The following is a 7,198-nucleotide window of genomic DNA, read 5'->3' as shown; positions in this document are numbered from 1 at the left end:
CCCCCCCCAGGTGACAATATGTCAGCACAGGGTGGGCAAATGGACGGGAAAGATGAGTCACCGGGTGGGAAAGAGAGAAAATAGGGAACGAGTAGAAAGAAGGGCCACGAAGAAGACTAGAGAGCGGAGAGGGGGGGGTATTTAAAAAAAATAATAATAATTGGGAGAGAAAAAGAGTTAGGTGAAGACTATTACAGCGAGGAGGGGGCGCTCTTGCTCTCTCATTGATATTCAGAAGGGGACACCAGTCCTGCTGGGAGGGGAGGCTGCGGCAGTTCCCTCCACCCCCCCCCCCAAATAGTCCTAGGATCCCCACAGCTGACAGGCACGACACAGCCCCCCCTTTCCCCACCACCCTCCTCTCCTCTCCGTTGTTCTTCTCAAAGGTGCTGCTGGGATCCCAGGGCAGGTGGGAGCCAGGGAGCATCCGTGGGGGGAAAAAAGGGAGCCCACCCCACAGCTATTCCAGAGTGAACCCCCCCCTCCAGACCGAGAAGATAGGGGGAAATCAATGGACAAGGAAAATTCAAGGGCAGGGATGGGGAGAGGGTGGCCTGCCCCAGAGATATGTGTAGCTTGGGGGGTGGGTGGGTGGGTGGGGGGAGAGGAGAGACAGATGGCCGGGGTCCAGTCGGATCCGAAGGAGGAAGGGATGCCTGCAGCAGCAGCAGCTGTAACCTTGCTAGAGGGAGAGAGAAGAAAGATGGTGGCCGGGTTGAGGGGGGGGGTTGAAGAAAGGAAATGCATGGGTCACTTTGAGGTGGCTGGAGCCTTCCCCCCCCTCCCCTGATTAACACACACACACACACACAGGAAAGGAATTAAAGGCAGGAGGTGACTGGCTTCCCGGATTCCTCCATGGCTGCCCCACCGGTTCCCCTTTTCCTCTCCACCCCCCTCCCCATTTCTGCTTTCTATATTTGGTGCCTGCAGCTGTGGAGAGACAATCCTCTGCAGCAAAAATGGAGGGGGTGGGGGGGTGCTGAGGATTAGAAAAGGGGGGGTGAAAAGAGAGAAGGGAAGGAAGAGGAGAAAACCAGATCAGCGGCAGCGGTGGGGAAGGGGACTCCCTCCGGCCTGGGTGGGAGCGAGCAAGCAGGACGCCCCTCCCTCCGATGGCCCTTTCCAAGGGCCACAAGGGTGTCTTGGCTCCTGAGAAATTCAGGTTCTGGAGAAAGGAGTCTTCCTTCTCTTTTTTTGGGGGGGGGGTTTCTTTTGGAAGGTCTGAAGAGAAGGGGGTCTCGGCCTCAGCCTTCCGGTTCGCCCATGTCCTCTTTGCTGGGTCACGGTGACCTCCAGCTGGCTGCCCAAAGGTCAGCAGGCCGCTGCTTAGAGGTGAAGGAAAAGGGGGGGTGCATGTCTGCCCCTCCTCTTCCCCTTGGCATGGGCGCTGCAGTTCTGGAGGCACTTCTGCAGCTCTGGCACCCTGCCAGGGATCGCTTCCTTCCTGCCGACGCAGCACCGCAGAATCTGGGGGTGGCAGCCAGTCCCGGAAGGGCCCCCCCGGAGCATCGGCTGGGGTGCAGGAAACCCCCTCCTCCCGAGACCCTTTCAGCTAAACAGCCTGCTGTTGACAGCCTCCCCCCCCTCAAATCTCTAAGACGAAACCCCCCTTTTTTCACCTTCTAAAAGGGTCTGCACCGGCTGTGGCCAAAACACAGCCTTTGGCACGTCCCCTTTTTCGATTGCCTTCCAGTAGCTTCCACCAGGAAAAATGGCTCCCCTCTGGATGGTTTTCTCCTCTCTTCTGCACTGCAGCAAATCCACCCCCGCTGCCGCGTTAGCTATAGGTTTGATATATTCTCCTTCCTCCCGACAACGAGGGGGTGATGCTTTTGCAAGGAAGATGCCCCCCCTGGTTCATCTGCACCTCACACCTGGGGCACGCACCAAGGTTGAGCTACTGTCTCTGCCTTGGTAACAGCCACAGAATGATACACCCCCCCCCCCCGTGTCCAAGCTGGCAGGTCCCCATCATCACGGACTAATAATAATGGCGTTGAATTTGGGCCCAAACCTGGTAATGCGGCTGGAGGGAGGGGAAAAAAAAATGAGAACAGCTGCAATGATGGATGTTAGACTTCCATCCCTTTTTCCTTCGGGGTGATCTTTCTGCACGGCTGCGTTGGGTGGGCCGCACGCGGGCCGGGCCATGTGACCACCTCCGAGCTTTGTTAGCCGCTTCTCAACGCTGATTATTCGGGAAACGTGACCGTACAAAGCGAATAGCGCCTATTCTGCGCGCATTCATAAAAGGGTAACTCTGCTTATTAAAGGGGGGAGGGGTTAAATTAGGACACTTGGATGTCCGGAGCTAGATTTTTATTGGCAGGGATTGATATCATTTATATCAGACAATTCCACGGGACTAAGAAGAAGGAAGGCAGTTTTGGTTTTTATTTTACCTTTGCTGCTCATCCATCCGATGACCCCCCTGCAAGGCTTGATTAACAGAATAAGAAAATAACGAATATAACAGAGTTGGAAGGGACCTTGGAGGTCTTCTAGTCCAACCCCTTGGTCAGGCAAATGGCTGTCCAATCTCTTCTTAAAAGCCTCCAGTGATGGAGCACCCACAATTTCTGGAGGCAGGTTGTTCCACTGATTAATTGTCCTTGCTGTCAGGAAAATTCTCTTTAATTCCAGGTTGCTTCTCTCCTTGATTAGTTTCCATCCGTTGCTTCTTGTCCTGCCTTCGGGTGCTTTGGAGAATAGGTTGACCCCCCCCCTCTTCTTTGGGGCAGCCCTTCAAATATTGGAAGGCTGCTGTCACGTCACCCCTAGTCCTTCTTTTCATTAAACTAGATATACCCAATTCCTGCTTAAGATGGCTGTTGGGCTTCTGGACAAGGACACTCCAAGGTCATTCAATTTCTCCTTGGATATTCTTCGGGTGTTTATTGATGCCATCTCATCTTTCTCCTAATGTGGATAGCTGCCAGGCTCCGCTTCAGAAGGGCACTCAACTTCAGTTGATAGGTAGCTCGCCTGTTTCCCCCCCTTGGGTATAATTATTTTCCTTTGTTCACTGATTCAGCCCTGGGTGAGTCGAGTCCAAAAATGATCTGTGAATTTACCTACAAATGAGACATTTCAGAGAGTTGTTAGGCAAAGGGTTGATGCTAAATTTTCCCTCTCCTCCTGTCGCATTCATGTAAACAAATCATCACAAATTCAGTTGGTCCTCGGTTTACGGCCGCAATTGAACGCTCAATTTCTGTGCCCAAGTGAAACCCTTGTTGAGTGAATTTTGCCCCGTGTTACGACTTTCCTTCCCACAATTGTTAAGTGAATCACGCAGTTGTTAAGTTAGTAACAACAGTTGTTCAGTGAATTTGCTTCCCCCATTGAGTTTGCAAAAGGGGATCACATATCCCTGGGACACAGCAAGGGTCATAACTATGAGTCAATTGCCAATTTGTATCAGTGTGAATGTGTGAAAAATGCTCATCAGTCGCTTTTTTTCAGAACCGTTGTAACTTCAAACGGTTACTAAATAAATTGTTATAAGTCGAGGACTATCTGTAACTGATTCAGCCCTTGGTGAGTCTATTCCAAAAATTATTTGTGAGGTTAAATACCAAATTATAAATTTCAGAGACTTGTCAGGTATGGGGCCGATGCTAATTCCGCCCCCCACATCCTGTCGCATTCATGTCAACATTGCAAATAATGAGATATAATTACACTCCAATAGGATTAGTGGAGTTTTGAAGGGGGTCTAGGAACCCTGTTTGATAACAGACCCTTGTGAAATTTCCATGCTACTATTTCAGAAGAAATGAGCTTCTAAAATATTACCCTCCATAGTTCCCTTTTCACTAGAAGGTAGAGACCTAACTATGTAAGAATCATGGTAGTTCTGGAAACTCAGAGTATTTTTCTTTTCTTTTTGCAGAATATTTTTTTATTGGGGTTCTCCAGAGCTGTAACTCTGTTAACAGTTCATTTTGCTAAATGGTCTGGAAAAGATATCAGGATCAAACAGCAATGCTCTCCAGAATCTGGACCCCCCCTTTTAAATCGATTTCCCACTGGGGAGAAAAATGGACTTTATTATTTATTGGTTGGTTGGTTTCCCTGACGTAAATCTTTCGATTCCTCCAGAAAGCAATGCCTAACACTTTCCTCCCCATTTCCCCCCCCCCCCACAACAACAACTGTGTGGAGCAAGTTGTGTTAAGAGGGATGGCTAAGGGTGCAGTTGAATTGAGATTTTCCTGCTTCATCCATTGTTTCTCAACATTGGCAACTTTAAGATATGTAGACTTCAACTACCAAAAGCTGGCTGGGGAATTCTGGGAGTTGAAATCCGTACATCTTAAAGTTGCCATACTGGAACAGGTGAGGAATAGGACTAGAACAGTATTTTTCAACCTTGGCAACTGGAACACCTGGAACAGGTGAGGAATATAGGTGGCATAGGATGCCATCTCCGAAGTTAAGCCTTATCGGTGAAAGTCCTCAAAAGGATTCAGTTTCTGAAAAGCAGAAAAACTTCCATCTATAATTTCAACTGTAGAGCTTTGTAAGGTAGGGTAATCATAGACAAAGACATGTAACTGAGATAAAATGCCTTACTTAAGACTAGCTGTGAGATTGATCTGAGTTTCTTCCAGTTCAAGTGAAAAAAAAATAGAACATATTAATATTTCAACACAATGTCCTTTGAAATCCAAAGATGGCGTCACTGGGTTTTGTAAATACAACTCTGCTCCCATCGTGGTCAGCCAAATCTAGGGATTTTTCACAAGCAAGGCAAGGAAAATTGGTCTTTTGTCCTGTGTGTCCTGCGTCTGAACAAGGGGATTTGATATCTATTAGTTAGGGTTAAGATCCACTGATGGACTGGTTTAACCTCTAGATTTGAGTAATCCTTAAGCATCGTTTAACCATTTAAGGTTCATGTCGTAAAGACGTGGCCAAAAATTCTGAAGATCTGAATCGGTCATCTCTTCAAAGGAATCAAGAAATGAACAGGGCAGGGCTGTGATGATAGATAGATAGATAGATAGATAGATAGATAGATAGATAGATAGATAGATAGATGGATGGATGGATGGATGGATGGATGGATGGATGGATGGATGGATGGATGGATGGATGGATGGATGGATGGATGGATGGATGGACTTCGCAACTAACAACAACAAAGGTTAGAAATTAGAAACAGTCAGTTAAATCAATTGATACCAATTAAAATCTGTAAAGGCTTCCAAACCATCAGATACTAACAGGAATTGCTTTCTGATCCAAATTGTTGGGAGGAGAATTGTCCATACAGGGCTTCCCCCCCTCTCCATTTATTGACCCTCCCTACATTTTTTTCTGTTTCCTCTTCGGAACGGCTGAATTTATCAGTTACTTTCAGAACAGGTGCACAGGTGGTCCTCGGCTTACAAAAATTCATTTAATGCCCATTCAAAGTCACAACGGCGCTGAAAAAAGGGACGTGTGACCTTTTTTCACACTTGTGACCTTTGCAGCCTCCCCATGGCCATGTGATCAAAATTCAGATGCTGGGCCACTGACTCATACTTATGACGGTTGCTGTGTCCCAAGTCCAGGTCATCCCCTTTTGCGACCATTTGACAAGCAACGTCAATGGGGGAGCCAGAATCACTTAACAACCAGGTTCACTAACTTACCATATTGTGGTCCACTTAACAACTGTGGCAAGAAAGGTCATCAAAAGGGGGCACAACTCGCCGAAGACATGTCTCACTTAGCAACGGAAATGTTGGGCTCAGTTGTGGTGGTTTAAGTTGAGGACAACTTGTAGGTGGCAAGTTGGAGCAATATTGGAAAACAATTTGAGATGGAGATTTGCATTTTTCGATGGGGTATTTTTCTCATTTCTGCGCCGGTCCTTCTCCACGCAGTACGGGCGCTCAGACAGTTATCGTGTGGCTACCACCCAAGACAAACATGATGACGATTCTTCACCCAAGAAGACCAAAGCTCAGCAGAAGGTTCGGGATCTGGATGATCTTAAGAAAGAGGTGGCGATGGTGAGTGATGACCAAACTTGATCCAACAGAGGTGGTTGGGTGGAGCTGCAAGAGATGGGGAGGGATGCTCTGTCTTGATCCAATGATGGCCCTTGGGTGATTGGGTGGAGCTGCAAAAGGTGGGGAGGGATGCCCTGTCTGGATCCAATGATGGCCCTTGGGTGATTGGATGGAGCTGCAAGAGGTGGGGAGGGATGCCCTGTCTGGATCCAATGATGGCCCTTGGGTGGTTGGGTGGAGCTGCAAGAAATGATGGAGATGGAGGGAGGTAGCAGAAGGTCCTCCTAAGCATCCCCCTTTTTGCAATGTCTTTCAGACGGAGCACAAAATGTCCATCGAAGAAGTCTGCCGGAAATACAACACCGATTGTGTGCAGGTGAGGACATTCCACACCAAGGCTAGTGAGCTTTTCTTCTGTTCCTCAAGGACTGGAGATAGGTTGAACATCTGCCTGGAGGCTCCATAGCACCATGACCTAGCTGGTGGAGGAAATCAGTTGACCAGCAGATAGAGAACCTTTAGGGAACCCGTGTAATCGTTGACTGAATAAACTTTCAATCAAAATAGAGTTGGAAGGGACCTTGAAGGTCTTCTAATCCAACCCTCTGCTCAAACAGGAGAACCTGTCCTACACCATTTCAGACAGGTGGCTGTCCAGTCTCTTCTTAAAAGCCTCCAGTGATGGAGTACCCACAACATCTGAAGGCAAGCCGTTCCACTGGTTAATTGTCCTCCCTGTTAGGAAGTTTCTCCTTAATTCCAGGTTGCTTCTCTCCTTGATTAGTTTCCATCTATTGTTTTTTGTGTTGCCTTCTGGTGCTTTGGAAAATAAATTGCCCCCCTCCTCCTTGTGGCAGCCTCTCAAATACTGGAATACTGCTATCATGTCCCCCATAGGGATGCAGAGATGGTTTCATCCCTCCTTTCTCTCTGCCCATCAGGGTCTGACCCACAGCAAAGCCCAAGAGATCCTGGCCCGTGATGGCCCCAATGCTCTCACTCCACCCCCAACCACTCCAGAATGGGTCAAGTTCTGTCGCCAGCTCTTCGGAGGTTTCTCCATCCTCTTGTGGATCGGTGCCATACTCTGCTTCCTGGCCTACGGCATCCAGGCGGGAACCGAGGAGGATCCCGCTGGAGACAATGTGAGTTTTGGTGGGATGACTTGTTTGGAGGGTGTCCCTGTG

The sequence above is a fragment of the Protobothrops mucrosquamatus genome, unplaced genomic scaffold (assembly GCF_001527695.2).
Source record: "Protobothrops mucrosquamatus isolate PMUCROS unplaced genomic scaffold, P.Mucros_1.0 scaffold4433, whole genome shotgun sequence".
Taxonomy (NCBI): domain Eukaryota; kingdom Metazoa; phylum Chordata; class Lepidosauria; order Squamata; family Viperidae; genus Protobothrops; species Protobothrops mucrosquamatus.
This window is presented reverse-complemented; position numbering follows the sequence as displayed.